Source organism: Gadus chalcogrammus, chromosome 15, assembly GCF_026213295.1.
Source record: "Gadus chalcogrammus isolate NIFS_2021 chromosome 15, NIFS_Gcha_1.0, whole genome shotgun sequence".
NCBI classification, from domain to species: Eukaryota; Metazoa; Chordata; class Actinopteri; order Gadiformes; family Gadidae; genus Gadus; species Gadus chalcogrammus.
The window spans coordinates 552,548-572,547 of NC_079426.1; the positions used below are offsets into that span (position 1 = coordinate 552,548).

At 47.8% G+C, this 20,000-nt stretch overlaps 1 protein-coding gene across 2 annotated transcripts in view; it reads right to left on the reverse strand.

Moving 5' to 3' along the window:
- The window catches only part of LOC130404500 (Kv channel-interacting protein 2), a 43,768-nt gene that overhangs the window by 23,376 nt on the left and 392 nt on the right, over positions 1 to 20,000 (reverse strand). The window lies entirely within an intron of this gene.

Here is a 20,000-nt window from a genome sequence, read left to right on the forward strand (position 1 = left end):
CAAATGAGTTGCTATGGTGACAAATTCAGTAATAACCAAGTTACCTGAAAGAAACATATCTGAGAAACTCTGAGATTGCAAACACGGAGAGAACGAAAGAAGGCGCGTGTATGTGCGTACGTGCGTGCGTGCGTGCGTGCGTGCGTGCGTGCGTGCGTGCGTGCGTGCGTGCGTGCGTGCGTGCGTGCGTGCGTGCGTGCGTGCGTGCGTGCGTGTGTGAGTACATCTCTGAGGACAGGATGATGAAGCCTGCTGGATGTGAAGAAGATAAATCCAACAGATCTATCCCCCAGAGAGGAACACAGACTTAAATTCTGGATCTTCTGGAACTTCTTCTGGGGATCCAGAAGCAAGGCCTTGGATTCTGGTGTTTGGAATAGTGTTACAGGTTTAATCTCTGAGGTTCTAGTACTACAAGCCAAGTGCTAAATCCTCTTATAAATTATACCATTGTGCATAATTCATATGTTTACAAACACATGAGCAGGCTTATTCTTCTTTCATTAACTTACTTCCGATAACATTTTCTTTGAAAGCATCCTCCTATTTATATGACGTTGCATCAGTGCGAGGATATGTCTGTGCTCCGTCTGAAAGGAGAACAATACAGCATACTGCACTATCTGCTCAGATTCCACGGCTTAAAGCAACTGAATGCCAGTTGTTGTCCTGTTTAGCATGAATGTCTAACGAAGCGTGCGCGTGTGGGTTTTGTAGATGGATGGGCAATAAGTGCATATGGTAGCCGTAACACAACAATAACACACGCATGCCTGGCTGGAGTACACATCCATGATGACGACTATATTCTCACTGAATTAGAATGCTACAATCCTCTCCACGACTGGCCGCGTTCCCCCTGCTTTCACACACTGGACACAGAGACACACATTCTCTGCGCTGCTTCGCAGTCTTGTCTATTGTTCCTGTGCCTATTTCAGAGCACGCCGGGCACAAAAGTTGAGGAGAGATAATTAGCTCCTGTTCAAATCACCAAAGCTTGTGCAGCTTAGATGTAACGCACACACACACACACACACACACACACACACACACACACACACACACACACACACACACACACACACACACACACACACACACACACACACACACACACACATACACACACACACACTCCTCTGAGGTGGTTCATTAAAGTGCCTAAGTAGGTGAAAAGACTGGGGGAAATATAGTAATTAACAGCCACAGACAGGTGGCATTATATGAAGTCACCCAGTGAGGCCGCAGAATGAAAATATGCAGTCAGAAAATATGTCGTCCCCCCCGTCATTAATAATTCCTCTGCAGGCTTCACACTTAATGAAGCACATCGGCAGGCAAGGTTCACTGTTCTAACTTCTAGTTAGTGTGCGTGTGTGTGTGTGTGTGTGTGTGTGTGTGTGTGTGTGTGTGTGTGTGTGTGTGTGTGTGTGTGTGTGTGTGTGTGTGTGTGTGTGTGTGTGTGTGTTTCTTGTGCTTGTGTGCACACCTACGTGTCTTGTTCTGTGTGTGTGATGTGTGTGTGTGTGTGTGTGTGTGTGTGTGTGTGTGTGTGTGTGTGTGTGTGGTGTGTGTGTGTGTGTGTGTGTGTGTGTGTGTGTGTGTGTGTCTGTGTGTTTGTGTGTTTGCTATGCCTCTCTTTGTATAGACCTGTGTGTGTGTGTGTGTGTATGTTTGTGTGTGATTGTTTTGTGTCTTTGTTGACACACACCAGTGCATCCATGCACCTGATTGCATGCTATGAATGGGGATCGGGCCAAATTATTTCTCCCTCTTCTTTAGCTCCGGGAGAATTGGAGGAAAGCGCCAGAGAGAGGTCTGTGTTCCCAATCCCACAGCTGGCTGAGGGTGATAAGAGACTAGCCCCGGAGGAGCAGAGGAGAGGAGGAGCAGAGGAGAGGTGAAGGGAGGACTAGCCCCGGAGGAGCAGAGGAGTGGAGGAGCAGAGGAGTGGAGGAGCAGAGTGGAGGAGCAGAGGAGAGGTGAAGGGAGGACTAGCCCCGGAGGAGCAGAGGAGAGGAGGAGCAGAGGAGAGGAGGAGCAGAGGAGTGGAGGAGAGGAGGAGTGGAGGAGCAGAGGAGTGGAGGAGCAGAGGAGAGGAGGAGCAGAGGAGAGGAGGAGCAGAGGAGAGGTGAAGGGAGGACTAGCCCCGGAGGAGCAGAGGAGTGGAGGAGCAGAGGAGTGGAGGAGCAGAGGAGAGGAGGAGCAGAGGAGAGGAGGAGCAGAGGAGAGGAGGAGCAGAGGAGAGGTGAAGGGAGGACTAGCCCCGGAGGAGCAGAGGAGTGGAGGAGCAGAGGAGAGGTGGAGCAGAGGAGGGGAGGAGCAGAGGAGAGGAGGAGCAGAGGAGTGGAGGAGCAGAGGAGAGGTGGAGCAGAGGAGAGGTGAAGGGAGGTGAAGAGGACTGAAGAGCAGAGGAGTGGAGGAGCAGAGGAGAGGTGATAAGAAGACTAGCCCCGGAGGAGCAGAGGAGTGGAGGAGCAGAGGAGTGGAGGAGCAGAGGAGAGGAGGAGCAGAGGAGGGGAGGAGCAGAGGAGTGGAGGAGCAGAGGAGTGGAGGAGCAGAGGAGAGGAGGAGCAGAGGAGGGGAGGAGCAGAGGAGTGGAGGAGCAGAGGAGTGGAGGAGCAGAGGAGAGGTGAAGGGAGGTGAAGAAGAGGACTGAAGACGAGAGGAGAGAATAAGAGAGAAGAGAGGAGAAGAGACGAAAGGAAAGGAAAGGAGAGGAGAGGAGAGGAGAAGAAAGGAAAGGAAAGGAAAGGAGAGGAGAGGAGAAGAGAGGAAAGGAAAGAGAAGCGAGGTTACTTGAGGTGATGCAGTGTTATACTAGTGAATGGCTCCAGCTTGTTTGAATGCGTCTGTACGGATTATAGAGAGGAGTTGTGTATAGTGAACAACAACATATTTACATGTCTGCACACAAACCTCAACCCCCTGCCACTGGAGCTCCCCGGGCGGTTCCCCAATACATTATGAGAGGACAGCCTTTATTCAGGTTAACTTCATAGAAACTGACACTTTTTTAAACTAGCTTGTTTTCATCAACATATTTTCACGCAGTCTGAAGCATTAAAATAGAAGGTTGATGAAAACTGCATAATTTGTAGGAAAAGACAACATTTTTAGGATCGATTCGTTTCGTTTTTTTCTTTTTCAATAAGAGTTAATATGCTTGATCCGAGACGTGACTGGTGTTTCTGCTCTGTGGCTTCCCGGACATTCCCAGTTGGCAGCCACAACAGCCGAAATATTTCTCGTGTCAGCCATGGCAAAAAAAACATTTTAGATTGAAAGCAGCACAGAGTGCCACAATCTACCTGGAAACAGAGTGAATCCTTGGCCGATGATTCCAAAAGCTCACTATTTTTTTCGGTTTGCACCGCCATGCGTAATGTCACCGATAATGCCATCTTCCGACAATACTACGATCTTATTCGTCCGAAACCATTTGATTTATTCTTAATTTTGGGCGATAATAAGATGAAAAAACGGCACAACCAGTTAATGTGATGCCAAAAAATGTTTGTGCTGTGTGCTTGACAGTGAAGGGGAGGCTGATAACGAGGAGGGGTGGAGGGGGATTATAGTTGGGGCTTTGATGTGCGATTGCGACCAAGAGGCACGGAGCCACACATCAGCAGAAGACGGGATGAGAGAGGAGGGGATTTTCTCTTTAGCTGCTTCAGCTTTGACCTCGGCAAACTAAATGCTAGACAAAAACTTCCATCAGCATTATCTTTGTTCTTCATAATCCCTTCATGCCATCGTTGTCTTTTATAAATGCTGCTAAATCGCCGTCAGGAGAGCAGGCCATCGATTAGCAGTCTTCTTCAATGTCTCTCGCCCGGTTCTGTACCAGTCACTGGGTCACTCTATCTCTCTACAGAACACAATGAGCACACACACACACACACACACACACACACACACACACACACACACACACACACACACACACACACACACACACACACACACACACACACACACACACACACACACACCCCTTCACTGTTTCTTGGCCTAGTCAGAAACTGAAATAATTATATCTATATTTACACCAGGTATACAGAAAGTTGTTTTATAATTTGTTTCTTGGGTCGAAATTGAATATCTTATTGAGTTTCAATCAACCTTCATTTCATTACAGAAGCAGACATAAAACAAAGAAAACCCTGACAAAGACACACAAAAGCCTTAATCTCCGTTATGTCTTAATGTGAAATGATTACACTAATCTCCATCAACGCATAGATAACACTCAAACATTAAACATTCCACCAGGAACCCGTCATGCGAGAACAAAGAACCTCTTTGAGTGCAAGCCTTATTATAATACTCTTTTAGAAGCACCGTGCTCGATTCAGCAAGTTTGAACCATTAAAAAAAAGGAAAAAAAAGTCCCAATCACAGCCTATTAGGGCAGAACTGAAGCACAAGCCTCATTGTTACATTCTATCTTTAGCGCGAATATCTAAGGCTTAGCAGAGAGCTTGGAGTGTGGAGGCTTCGTTAAGGACCCGGTGAGGCTTCCGTTTTCCCTTATACTCGGCAGACAGATTTAGAGAGGCTCGGGAGAGAGCAGCACTCTTTATACCCAAGTATTAGAGTGTGTTTGTCTACTGGCCAGAATATGCTCACAAACATTGTGATATAAATACAGCATGTCACATGAATTGGTATGAGTAATATGATATGTACATTTTACCCATTGAATCCGTTGTGGTGAATAGTGAACTTCAACTCTCTCTGCCCTCTCTCATTCTCTCTGCCTCTCTATCTGTGTGTCTCTCTATCTCAGTGACATCATCCAACAGTAGAGAAGAGGAGAGAGGATACGGAGAACTGAGGCGGTGGAACAAAAAAACGGCATGTTCTCCGTGTGCTAGGCAAGAGCTGGCTCTGTCAGAGCCCTGCAAAAGAGCCCTGCAAAAACATACACCCACGACCAGACACGCACGCACACCTAGACGTGTGCGGGTGTGTATATGCATGAGTGTGTATATGCGTGTGTGTGTGTCTGTGTGTATATGTGTGTTGTGTCTGGGATCAGAGTTACACACCCTGAACCAATGGGTCGCTGTCATCATCCGTCTCCCTTACTGTTGAGTCCACTTCATTTCCGAAAGGATAAAACAAATAAGGCAACAAGGTGGGTTGGCGTTGAGGCTTTCCGTTCTTGGTTGCCAGCTGTGAGGCCGCTAAATATATACGGTTTCCATGAGCGTTATGTGGACGTGGAGACAGAGGCAGTGAGGGCAGGGGAAGCAGGGTTAATACCCGCTGACACACAGCAGCTGAACTATTAATCCACAGCGTCCACCTGTCCATGGGCCCCGAAGCTCACCTGAACCTGTGTGTGCGGGTGTAATCGGGCTGATTTTGACTGACAGCTGTAGAATTCAGTGGGAGCGTTAGGTCAATTCGCACAATGCACACTTGTGTGCAGATCAAGCCGTGGTCGGGAAATGCTGACAGCTTAACAGTTTTTGATGTCAGCTGCACCAACATTATTACGCAAGACTTGCTTAACATCAACGACTGGAAAACAAAAGCACAGAACTATATTCCTGCAGTACCACTACGGTACACTTAGTGCCACGTGGCAGGGTGGAAACGGTGGACAATCTGCATGTTGTGATTATCACGCCAGTATCATGGAGGTGCATGGAAGGGTCTTGAGTCACCTGTGGTTGCGCAAGAGGCAGAGGAGCCCACCTCCACCTGCTCTAGATCTATATTCATGTGTGCGTGTGGGCGGATACTGTGCCATCGGATTGTGTAATTGAGCTTATGGAGAACATGAAGGCAGGCGGTATCGCCGCCACAGAAGTCACATCGGCTGGGATATTAAAATATAAAAGTGGATGATTCAAAAGAGAATAAAACATTTGCTGAAAGAGTAACATTAAGAATATGCTATTTTAATAACATAATGACAGTACTGTAGATTTAGTGTAATCAAAGGACTTCAGTTTATTTTGCTTAAGTTTGTTTTACAATAAGGGTACTAATAATGTTTACTTATCGTGTTCATGTTAACTAAGGTAATGGTGTTCATATTAAGTAGGGTATTAGTTGATCCTCTATTTAATAGGGTTAGGTTATGTATTGCAGTTTGGTTCTTAGTTAGTCCAGATTACACTGCTGGCAGTGGTCCCATCTCCAATCCAAACCACCCCATCCCCTATGCTAATGACATTTAAAAATGCTTATTACTTAGTCAACTGGTGTTAATTAATGGTACTCTAGAAATGGGGCTGCCAGGTTTCCTGAATGTTCATTATGTGTTAGGATGTCAAAGGGAATGCGAGCACAGAGAGGAGCTGTGTCTCAGACTCAGGCTACTCTTCGTGTAATTACAGACTCTACATTACGCTTACCCATGATGCACTGGGGATCAGATATACTGATGCAAACGCCCTGAAGCCGCCATTGTGGCTCAAACCCATGACAGGCCAGCCATGCTGATGGAGCTAATACTTTCTGACAGTAACGGTTTCTAGTAACTTACGATAGGAAATGATGGACGAAAATGAAAGACAGTATGGCAAGACAATGCAAGCATAGTCATATGCTTACACGCTTCAACCTGAATTTGGAGGGAAAAAAGTTCTCAATAACCATATATGTGGCATGCCTTGATTGACAACAGTCTAAAGATACTTGACTTTCCAGCATCCAAGAATAAAGCAAAATCTAAAAACGTACCCTGTTTAAAAATAGATAATCGGATGTTGGGAGAAACCATATGTTCTACCGGTTTGTGAGTTGAAATGTCTTTATACAACATTTACAAATCAACTTGAAACAAAACCTATGTAGATAAAAAAGCCTTAGCTTTGTGTAAGTTTGTGTTTGTGTGGTTTAGGAATGTTATATGGTGAGTGTTTGCGTTATCCACACAGCATGCAAGTTAAGTGTCTGAGTTAAATGATGCAGACTTCTCAATGGTTGGTGTGTGTGTGCAGGCTCGGTTCTGTAGATCCGGGGATGCCTGCTGTTCACTGGACTACCCTTACTTTGCAGTCTCTAAACACATGCATTTTGGGAACAGATCGCATCTAGTCAACAAACCAATACGAATGGCTGTAGTCCTATCCTGGCGTCTATATCTCAAAAAAAACTGTTAACAGATTGAATCTTCCGTAAAAACATTGTCCACACACACACACACACAAACACACACACACACACACACACAAGGCCTGACCAACCGGTTATTTCATAATGCAGCAGGCCCTTTGACATGGGTTCACTCAGCCATGACGCTGGAGACCAAACTATTACGAAGCATCCACCTAATAACCTCAACTGCCCCTGAGAGACGGAGCTAGTGAGGGGAGAGGGAGAGAGGGGGAGAGGAGAGAGGGAGAGAGGGGGAGAGGGAGAGAGGACGGAGAGGGAGAGAGGAACGGAGAGGGAGAGAGGAACGGAGAGGGAGAGAGGAACGGAGAGGGAGAGAGGAACGGAGAGGGAGAGAGGAACGGAGAGGGAGAGAGGAACGGAGAGGGAGAGAGGAACGGAGAGGGAGAGAGGGGGAGAGGGAGAGAGGAACGGAGAGGGAGAGAGGAACGGAGAGGGAGAGAGGAACGGAGAGGGAGAGAGGGGGAGAGGGAGAGAGGGGGAGAGGGAGAGAGGAACGGAGAGGGAGAGAGGAACGGAGAGGGAGAGAGGGGGGAGAGGGAGAGAGGAACGGAGAGGGAGAGAGGAACGGAGAGGGAGAGAGGAACGGAGAGGGAGAGAGGAACGGAGAGGGAGAGAGGAACGGAGAGGGAGAGAGGAACGGAGAGGGGAGAGAGGAACGGAGAGGGAGAGAGGGGGAGAGGGAGAGAGGGGGAGAGGGAGAGAGGGGGAGAGGGAGAGAGGAACGGAGAGGGAGAGAGGAACGGAGAGGGAGGAGGAACGGAGAGGGAGGAGGAACGGAGAGGGAGAGAGGAACGGAGAGGGAGAGAGGGGGAGAGGGAGAGAGGAACGGAGTAGGGAGAGAGGAACGGAGAGGGAGAGAGGAACGGAGAGGGAGAGAGGAACGGAGAGGGAGAGAGGAACGGAGTAGGGAGAGAGGAACGGAGAGGGAGAGAGGACGGAGAGAGGAGAGAGGAACGGAGAGGGTGAGAGGAACGGAGAGGGAGAGAGGAACGGAGAGGGAGAGAGGAACGGAGTAGGGAGAGAGGAACGGAGAGGGAGAGAGGAACGGAGAGGGAGAGAGGGGGAGAGGGAGAGAGGAACGGAGAGGGAGAGAGGGGGAGAGGAACGGAGAGGGAGAGAGGAACGGAGAGGGAGAGAGGAACGGAGAGGGAGAGGGAGAGAGGAACGGAGAGGGAGAGAGGAACGGAGAGGGAGAGAGGAACGGAGAGGGAGAGAGGAACGGAGAGAGGGAGAGAGGGGGAGGAGAGGGAGAGAGGGGGAGAGGGAGAGAGGAACGGAGAGGGAGAGAAGGAACGGAGAGGGGACGAGGAGGGGGAGAGGGAAGAGAGGAACGGAGAGGGAGAGAGGAACGGAGAGGGAGAGAGGGGGAGAGGGAGAGAGGAACGGAGAGGGAGAGAGGGGGAGAGGGAGAGAGGAACGGAGAGGGAGAGAGGAGGAGAGGGAGGGAGAGAGGAAGGAGAGGGAGGGAGAGAGGAAGGAGAGGGAGAGAGGGGGAGAGGAACGGGAGGGGAGAGGGACGGAGAGGGAGAGAGGAACGGAGAGGGAGAGAGGGGGAGAGGGAGAGAGGAACGGAGAGGGAGGAGAGGAGGACGGAGAGAGGAGAGAGGAACGGAAGGAGAGGGAGAGAGGAACGGAGAGGGAGAGCGGAACGGAGAGGGGGAGAGAGGAACGGAGGAGGGAGAGAGGGGGAGAGGGAGAGAGGGGAGAGGGAGAGAGGAACGGAGAGGGAGAGAGGGGGAGAGGGAGAGAGGGACGGAGAGGGAGAGAGGGACGGAGAGGGAGAGAGGAACGGAGAGGGAGCGAGGAACGGAGAGGGAGAGAGGAACGGAGAGGGAGAGAGGAACGGAGAGGGAGAGAGGGGGAGAGGGAGAGAGGGGGAGAGGGAGAGAGGAACGGAGAGGGAGAGAGGGGGAGAGGGAGAGAGGAACGGAGAGGGAGAGAGGGGGAGAGGAGCGAGGGGGAGAGGGATGAGAGGGGGAGAGGGAGAGAGGGGGAGAGGGAGGAGAGAGGACGGAGAGGGAGAGAGGGGGATGAGGGAGAGAGGGGGGGAGAGGTGTAGAGAGGAACGGAGATGGGAGAGAGGAACGGAGAGGGAGGAGAGGAACGGAGAGGAGAGGAACGGAGAGGGAGAGAGGGGGAGAGGGAGAGAGGAACGGAGAGGGAGAGAGGAACGGAGGAGGAGAGAGGAACGGAGAGGGAGAGAGAGGAACGGAGAGGGAGCGAGGAACGGAGAGGGAGGAGAGGGGGAGAGGGAGAGAGGGGGAGAGGGAGGAGAGGAACGGCGAGGGAGAGAGGAACGGAGAGGGAGAGAGGGGGAGAGGGAGAGAGGAACGGAGAGGGAGAGAGGAACGGAGAGGGAGAGGGAACGGAGAGGGAGAGAGGAACGGAGAGGGAGAGAGGAACGGAGAGGGAGAGGAACGGAGAGGGAGAGAGGGGGAGAGGGAGAGAGGAACGGAGAGGGAGGATAGGAGGGGGCGAGGGAGAGAGGAACGGAGAGGGCGAGAGGGGGAGAGGGAGAGAGGGGGAGAGGGAGAGAGGGGGGGAGAGGAGAGAGGGGGAGGAGGGAGAGAAGGAACGAAGAGGGAGAGAGGAACGGAGAGGGGAGAGAGGGAACGGAGAGGGAGAGAGGAACGGAGAGGGAGAGAGGAACGGAGGGAGAGAGGAACGGAGAGGAGAGAGGAACGGAGATGGGAGAGAGGAACGGAGAGGGAGAGAGGGGGAGAGGGAGAGAGGGGAGAGAGTGAGAGAGGAACGGAGAGGGAGAGAGGCACGGAGGAGGAGAGAGGGGGAGAGGGAGGAGAGAGGGGAGAGGGAGAGAGGAACGGAGAGGGAGAGAGGAACGGAGAGGGAGAGAGGAACGGAGAGGGAGATGAGGGGGAGAGGGAGAGAGGGGGAGAGGGAGAGAGGAACGGAGAGGGAGAGAGGAACGGAGAGGGAGAGGGGGGAGAGGGAGAGAGGGGGAGAGGGAGAGAGGAACGGAGAGAGGGAGAGAGGAACGGAGAGGGAGAGAGGGAGGGAGAGGGAGAGAGGGAGAGAGGAACGGAGAGGGAGAGAGGAACGGAGAGGGAGAGAGGAACGGAGAGGGAGAGAGGAGAAAGAAGAAGAGAATGAAGAGAGGAAGGGCGAGAGAGGGACTAAAAGGCAACTGCGTTAATTGAATCCATATTTCATGCATTAACATGAAGTAGTCAAGGATAGGAGAGGTCAACAGTCCTTAAAGAAACATTCACAGAGGAATATCAATGAGCTCTGCCTCTACACACCCACACAAACTCAAACTCACATTAACACAACTCACACACACACACACACACACACACACACACACACACACACATTAGAGGTTCCAGATCACACTGACTGTGATCTGACCGATTTACAACTAATTTACAACTGCACTCCATCAATAAAAACAACATTCGGTGAGTAGCAATGTCGACAAAACTAGACATGCACTCAAACTGAGCTGTCATATCTAGATGACGCAAGTAACCAGGGACTAACAGCAAAGAATTTAATAAGAGAGTTTGTTCTGTTAGAGAGTGAGGAATAGCTGCAAATGCAAAAGTTTGAAAAACAATATAGAAGTGACTGTGTATAATAAAGACCGTCACACCTACTTCCTACTAAATACACAGGCTCCGAGACACACACACACACACACACACACACACACACACACACACACACACACACACACACACACACACACACACACACACACACACACACACACACACACACACACACACACGTTTTCTCAATTAAATGAATCAAACTTTACCGACACGTCTAATTTACCGGCCCTAATAAGAATAAGAGCCTCCATTAGAGCGCGTGGATGTAGGTGACCCACGCCGTCCGTCTTCAGCGCTGGAATCAGCAGGTAAACAATGGCTCATACTCTACGTTGTGAATACCATAATGGGCTCATTAATAACCGTTTGCACCCCTTAATGACTTTCTCTGAGTGCTTCGCCTCTCCTTAGCTCACCCCTCATTAGGGGAAAACATCTTGATGATGTTGACTAACCCAAACATTGTCTGAGTCTTCCAGACGTCTTTGGTGCGGCTTCAATCTAGGAAACATCAGAGAGAAGCACGGCATGCAGCTAATTACAGCAGTGATTCAACAACAATGATTTATTTAATTATTAATATATTGATTCATAATTGAGTGCATGTACACTTAGGCTGCAGCATGAAGGTCATTTGCTAAGTGGGGGTTATATGGGGTTATATTTCTATGGTGATCATTAGTTACAGTTGGAAAAGGTTCGCTGTTAGTTGTGTTGTAATTTTTCCCATTCTTGTTAAAGAATAAGTTTGTCATCATGAAATATGAGACATCTCATCCCCCCATGAGATCGGAGACATTTTTTATTTGTGATTTATTTCATTAATCAAATCAAGTAGAAATAAATCAACCTCAAATGGAGTGAGGCAGTGCTACACCAGACACCCTGGTGTGTAGCCACTTCCTATCTGTTAATATCCAATTAACACCGAGCAAGCTAAGCTTACCCATGGTAATTGTTGAATTGTTACTTTAGGCATCTGGAAGGCATCTAGTTAAATCGTTTTGCGTCCAACTATATTCCATCAACATTCATCAAAGAACGAACACCATGAGTCCACCCCTCCAGGTTATCAATCTGGGTTCCTGGTGCACGTTGGACCCACTGGAGGCAGTGGAGCAAGGCTTCACATTAACCTGCAGCTTCATCATGGCTGAAAACTAATTTATTTAAGTTGTGTGATATCAATCAATTTGTGGAATTACCTCTAGGTGTCACCGTAGAAGTGGACACCGGTGTCTAATTTCAAAAGGAAATTAATTTCTTCTCTTTCCCTCTCCAATTTCTCTTTGCCTTCCTTTGCTTCTTTTTTTTGGGCCCTTTCGTCTTTGTTCATGCCTTTCACCACGCACACACTCATGCATGCACAGCGCACACACACACAGAAATTATACATGGAGCCACCTGTGGCGGTAATGTTATTTGCTGGCCTCTGACAACCCCTTTGCTGTTATGGTGGTCACAGCACCAATCAATCAAACCTGCAGTCTGGCCAGTGTGCAATGTGCATGCGACCGTGTGTGTGCAAGCAGGTGTGTTCATGTAACTGCACAGACAGGAAACAAAGCATTTTATACTATATTGAGCCTACCCTGGGTTTATAAAGTTACAAAAATCAATATTACTGAACCGAACTTACAACGAGTTTACCAAGGTGAAGAAAATATAAATAGTACTTTATATATAGTACTACCGAACTAAAAACCACAACTAACGAACCAAACTGTGACTCACCTAAACTGTTACACCCCTAGTTTGCGTGTGTGTGTGTGTGTATTCATGTGTGTGTGTCTGTGTGGATGCCTGTGCATGTGTCTTAGTGGGTGGGTGGGTGGGTGCCTGTGCGTGTGCGTGTGCGTGTGCGTGCGCGCGTGCGTGCGTGCGTGAAAGAGCTTTCATTAGGAGAGTGGTTCCAGCTTGCCGAACCCTTCATGGCTTTGCAGCATGAACCACCGGGGAGACGCCAACACCAGAACCAGCGGTTGATAAAGGAGGGCCTTCACCAACAAAAAGCTACTGAGCCAAGACCAGTGTAGGGTGCAATGAAGCCCGTTTAAGCAAATGTATTAAAAGTGTCAGCCTTAAGCGACCCGATGCCGCCCAGAGACCAGGTGTATGGTAACAGTAGGCGGCCGCGATTGGTGGAATGTTAATTTGCGAGTCGTGACATCACCCTGTGGAGCAGAACACACTACGCTCACAGCTCAGCAATTTATTTATATCTCTCCCAGTGTCCCCATTTTCAAAAAATGAAATGCCATGAAGCGCATCATACATTATAGAATAGGACAGCCTTCTCCTTCTTTTTGTGCCACAGTACATTTATCTGGTTGACAATTCATGTGAGTTCAGCAATTTGGCAGAAATACAGTAGAAAGCTGCCAGGTAAGCTCGCCTCCGGCCGGCGCGCCCAGGGCCTGACAGGGCTCCTGTAATGATGCCGCCATTTTAAAGTGAGGGGCTGCTTGGCGCCAAGATAGCGCTGTTGGACGGGTCGTCAGGGCATCATGGTGTGGTTCAACACCCACAGCTGGTCGGGCACGTCTTGCTTTTAAAGCAGAAATAAAGGTGGCATGAATATTTAAACGACCTGCTGACGGAAGGTTATTCCAGTGACCATGTAGTATTCTTCTAGTTTTTGTATCTAGGAGTTCTTTATCGAGAAGTTTCTACTCCATTTTTCCATTTTTATTAAGTAAGTCTGCAGCCTGTGTCTAGGTGTAGCAGATGATAGCCACTGCCACCTGGTACGTGTGTGTGTGTGTGTGTGTGTGTGTGTGTGTGTGTGTGTGTGTGTGTGTGTGTGTGTGTGTGTGTGTGTGTGTGTGTGTGTGTGTGTGTGTGTGTGTGTGTGTGTGTGTGTGTGTGTACGTGTGTGCACGTGTTTGTGAACGTGTGTGTGTGTGTGTGTTTGTGCACGTGCGTGCGTGCGTGGATGCGTGTTGAGTTGCTGTCATAATAGAGTAATAAAGAGCTTTCAGTTATCCTTGGCTTAGGAGACATGTATTCGGACAGACAGGATTACTGGTGACTAGTGATTGGCTTTGTCCATCTTCTCCTGACATCTGCAGAGCTGTCCACAGGCCTGTGGTTGAGTGTGTCTGTCTAGTTCAGTTTGAACTTTGTGATTGATTGTCAGACTAGCTGCAATGTTCTCCTGCACAATGAATGACTCTCTTTAAGTCTGCATGGGTCCTTTGCTGTGTGTGTGTGTGTGTGTGTGTGTGTGTGTGTGTGTGTGTGTGTGTGTGTGTGTGTGTGTGTGTGTGTGTGTGTGTGTGTGTGTGTGTGTGTGTGTGTGTGTGTGTGTGTGTGTGTGTGTTATGGATGCACATGGGTTGTAAATAAATAATAACCAACAATAATAAACAATGCGAGTGCTGTTCTTGTGGGATAACCCGTCCTGTGTAATCTGTGGCTGTGTGCAGATCCGCCCTCTGTTGTACTGTCAACACTCCGGCTGTTGTTGGGTGACTCAACGTGGCTGGGTGTCACTCATTAATAACCCACATTCACCATCGCCCTGCCTATGAGGAGACTATCGGAACTGCATCATTGGATAGTACTTAATGTCATTAAAGCCCCTTTGCCACCAGCAAAAAACCCACTAACACCCACTTACATTTATCATTTATCTTTTTTAGTGTTAGGATTATTTTAGGAATTTGGGGATTTTCTTCCTTTTTTTGGGCTTTTATCTTTTTTGGGACAGGTGGGATTCAGTTCCAGGACCAATGTCTCTGCAGTGGTCCCAGGCATTTACCGTCTCCAGCTGCGAAGGGCAGTGATGGAGAAAGGACCCACCTCCTATTGTTGACTAATGAAGTGCATTCTGCACTTCATTTAGTCTGGAGAAAATCTAAGAAAAAAATATGAAGAAAATAAGTAAATAACACATACTCCTACATAGACACACATCACAAGAGTACACACACACACACACACACACTTTCCACCACTCTAAATAGAGAATGTCATGACCTTCACACTCCAAATGAGTGGATGGCTCACACACACCCTGCACCGCCCCAAGCCCGACTGAACAAACCTTTAATCTCCAACTCCAACTATATAGCTGATAACCACCTAAGACCATTTTCGATCTCTCTCCATCTCTCTATCTCAAATATACACAAACATAGAAGATGAGTCAGCATGGTTAAGAAGCATCGTCTACCTCTCTCTGTGGTGCCAACAAGATGCTGTCCATTTGCTATTTAGCTCCTCAGTCTAAACCATGGGGTAATGCAGATCAGGTGTGAGTGACAGGACAGTGCAGGCCTAGGGAGAGGCAGATGATGGATGACATGCTCCCGAGACGCTCAGTCAATCATCATCACCCTCATCATGATTTGGAGAAAATGGGGAAAATACACAAATACACATACGCATCAACACACACACTCTCACACACTGTCACACATCCACCCACAGATTTAATTCAATTCAATTTAGCAGACCCTCACATTACGATGAGCAACTTACATTAACTGCAATAAATACAACTTACAACTTAAAACATCCACGTTTGTCATTATCATCCAGTCATATTCTTATTCATTCTATGAGTAGCTAGCGCACCCTTAAGCGTTCTCTGATTCCCTCTCGACTCCGGGGGATTGCCTCTCCCCCAGCCATCACTAAAGGGCTGCCGTACACATGCAAGGGCAAAGGGGCAACGCTGGAACTTAAGACGGGTCTTATTTTAATTAACGAGCCCAGGTCCCCACGCACATTTGGTCAAAGATTAAAACTTGTTAGAATTGATTCTGGCATCCACTCCCATTAAGCTACAGTCCCAAGACGGTCGTCTGTCGGTGTGTGTGTGTGTCTGTGTGTCTGTGTGTGTGCGTGCGTGCGTGCGTGCGTGCGTGCGTGCGTGCGTGCGTGCGTGCGTGCGTGCGTGCGTGCGTGCGTCATGACATCCAGTAAAACCCAGTCGGGCCCCCTGTGGTGTTTCACATACCACAAATGTCTCAGCACATTAGATGACACATTAAACTGAGCCTATTAATGACGGCCATTGGCAATTAACATCCCGACCCGCGCACGGAGACGGGCCACGAGCCCCTGGCCCTCTGACACTCCCTGCCATGTGAGACACCCCCGCCCTGAACGCAGCTCATACAATATCACAATCATCTCTGTCAGTCAACGTGTGCAGGGGCTGCAGGACAGCAGGATAATTGCCCTGCAGCTCAACCACACAATTTTGTCTCCTTTTTCTTGACCAGGTCGCATTACAGTTATGTTTTACTTTTGTACTTTTGTATTGTTCAGGTCAACGTTTGAATGTATGTGTATTTGTGCAACAATTATAATGGTAATCAATATTATATTATATTTATTAGGCCTACATTAGCCTATTTGGTGTGCTAATGTAACAAATAATGCCCCCCTGGGATGATTAAGTATTAATATAATCTGATTTTATCCAATCCAGTCCAATCCCATAATGTAATCCAATCCCACAAGGTAACCCAATCCCATAATGTAATCCAATCTAATGGAATATCCTCTAATGCAATGCAATCTTTAATATTGTGACTGCAGTTAATGTTGTTTTGTCTTTATTGGGGAATAACTTGTAATAGTCTTAACAATGGTCCAAAATAAACTTTGAGTAACTAATCTTTTTACCTACCAGCCAAGCACTAGTTTCAATAGGTTAGTCTGAAGGTCTTCCTGGCGTCCCTCGAGGAATAGGACCTCACATGCTGACTCTCATCTCTTCTATCATGAAATGCCTCCACTCCGTCCACCATGTTGACCACATCCAGTCAGTCGTGGGCCACGGGTGTATACCCCTGCTGATTGGCTATCAGTAACCCTCACTAAGACCCAGATGAAGCCCTGCCTGCCTACCTCTGCTGTTCCCCATCATTAACACACACACAGAACACTGAGAGGACACCAAGTGAGAAGGTGTCCACCTATCACGGCTCACTCGCCTCCCACGTTGACAGTCCAGTTATGAAACCAAAGCCAGGACTGCACATGGCTAACAGCCATCGTCTCCGGCAGAAACACGTTTCCTCCCTTTTGTCTTTAACTAAAACGACTTGGGACGAACCAACAGAGCCGATGTGTGGGCGGCGATGGGGTAGGGAAGGTGCAACTTTAATTTCGGTTAACGTCGTTTATGCTTGCAGGGTTTTTGTGGAACGTGATTGGGTGGCGCCTGCTGACAGGCACTGCTCATCACCTAGCCAACAGAGGGTATATTCTGGGCTCAGCCAAGTGATACAAAGGGAGTATAAGTAGACATTATAGCATATGTGGAGAAACAAGGATGAGTGATTGTGTGTGTGTGTGTGTGTGTGTGTGTGTGTGTGTGTGTGTGTGTGTGTGTGTGTGTGTGTGTGTGTGTGTGTGTGTGTGTGTGTGTGTGTGTGTGTGTGTGTGTGTGTGTGTGTGTGTGTGTGTGTGTGTGTGTGTGTGTGTGTGTCCAAGCGTATATGTGTGTGTGTATGATTTGATGCAATTCCCCTTGAGTTTGGCAAGTGAGGCGGAAGAGGAGATTACTGTAGCACACTTCTATAATTACCACTCATCTCTTGAGCCACAACTCTTAAAACACACACACACACACACACACACACACACACACACACACACACACACATGCACCTAGTGAGTGTGCTCCACCGTACTTAGGTGCCCCAGCAGAGTTATTTCTAGAGGGTTTTCGTTTCACTCTAAACAAAGGCGGATGGTTGGAGACCACCCACACTACCTTTAAGCAACGCGCAGGTCAGCTTCATCGAGGATGCACACACACACCGACACACACCAACACATAACAACACACCAGCTCAGCACATGCCCTCTCGCTTTCCCCTCAATCCCTCACACACATGAACGCACACACAGCAACACACTGCTTCTAAGTAAGAAGAATGACTCAACTGTAGAAGTCCTACCCACACAACATTTCTCATAACAGAAAGTCATGCATTCAGCAGTCAGTACACAAATTACCTCGTGTACACTGTGCTTTTCAGCCGGAAATAAATAGGAGGTCTTGATATATCCTCCTCCTCCCCTGTCTACTTGTCCCGACTGTTTGTTTCCCCGACGTGCGAATGGTAAAGATTAAGTAGAGCAGCACACCAGTTGAATATCGGATGTGTTTTCTTCCCGCAGCAATGCATTCTATCATTAGAGTGGGCCAGACGTATGCCCATAGTTCACCACCATGTCTCAGGGCACAGCGGGCCTGAATTCACTGGGGTCTATAGAAGATGAGTTAGCCATGATCAATCACAGAGGGGGGAAAGTTTGGCTTAACATTTTTATGCCAAAGAGTCTGGGAGTTGAGAACGGATGCATAGAACCTATAAATCAAACAAGATATAGACATAGGGAATAAGTAGGGGGGCGGGAGCATTGAATTGGAAGATAACAGCTATGGAAAAAGCTAGAAGCTAATGGGTTTCAAAGCATTATAAAAAGGAATACTTTGGCCGAAAAAATGTCTTGGCTGCGCAACAAACAAGCAAGCACTTACTTCAAATATCTCTATTTGTAATCTGGTGACCTGTGATGGGCATTAGTGTCAATAGTTACGACATTTTATAGACGAGCAACAAATAAACACATCGACTTTGCGAATAATCGCTGTGTCAGCTGCCGTGATAAATCGGATCCAAGTTTATCGAGCACACCAATAACACACAGTGATATAGACATTAAGCCTGGGTTGAATGAATGCACAGGGGTGTGATTAGCTGACCATGAAGTCTAAAAACACAAGCTGAAAACAGGAAAGCAGGAGTCAATGTTCCATCAAAGTGATTTGCCATCCTTTCGGTAGACCTGTTTTATGTTTGGCCATGCAGAACAGCTGGTCCACCAGCCTGGCATACGATAACTGGCAATCCCAGCGTACAAAGTCCCCGTCTGGAAGGTGATGTACACTATTTCACTATTTCACCAATCTTAACAGCATACTCTTACCACTAGCTCCCCCCGCTAACACCCACCTAAGATAAATATATAGCCTAACGGCACATGCCCAGTCGCACGTACACTGACACCTTACGATGCCTAAACCCGCACACACATCACATGATCACACACAGCCGGATAACAAAATGGACACAAAGACAAAAGTACACACACAGATAGGCAATCTTATCTTAAATTGTGTTGCACTGGATTTGTACTAAACATAAGGCTCCTGGGCCGCTAATGCATAGCTCTCCTGCAAATGAGATGTGATTTGCTCCGTGGAGCCCAGGTACAATCTCAGGGCAGACTGATCCACAATGTGTTCGGCCATAAAGAGAAGCCCTTTATTCTGGCAGCTGAGGCTGAGCGGGCAAACCACCGTAACTAGAGCGCAGTTATCTAATATCACAATGCAAACTGCTACACTACACTTCTGTCATTTGGTCTTTGGAGAGAAATTCATGTGCAAACACGTGACTAAAATGTTATGTTAAAAACAACTCATCAACCTCAATAAAGATATACAATGAGAGTGTGTGTGTTTTAGTCTGTATGTATGTATGTATGTATGTATGTATGTATGTATGTATGTATGTATGTATGTATGTATGTATGTAAACATTATTGTATGATCAATTAGTAAAACATGTTCACAGCTGTCAGAGTCACTGCCTGTCACGCACGTGACTTTCTATTCATCCAATTATAACGCTCCTCTTTTCTTGTCACTTTTCCCATTAAGAGAATCCAATGTATTCCAACAATGGGGAACAAGCGGCAATGGTTTACATTAATTCACTCTACAAAAGGCGTGTGACATGATTCTGGAGAAATTGTTTCGTTTATGCTCACGGCTCACGCAAACATAAGCTCACACGCAAGGGGGAAAACGTGAATTGCTTTGGCACAAGACAGTCCATTCACTTCAAACGAGTCAACCAAACAATTATTGTTGTCGTGTAGTTCTAATGAAGGGCACGAGTCATTACTCTCCAAACTCGAGGAGGTCAGACACTTCTAGATATCGCATGAAGCAAGTGTTAACCAGCCATACAAGCAATAGGGTCTCCCATAAATGAGCCAAGTCAGCAAATCTTACCAATAATATACATTACTTAAAAGCCGTCAATATGTAATCGACATTATTCAATGACACACATTTTGCATGCAACACATGCCATTAAAAGATACATTATGCATTTTTGTTATTTTTTCGGCACGAATTAATGTTGGCTGGAAAGTCTGGTTCACGCGGCTGGCTGTACCACAACAGGTTACATCTAACAGGTTGTGATATAGGCTACATCATACAAGTTCAAGTTA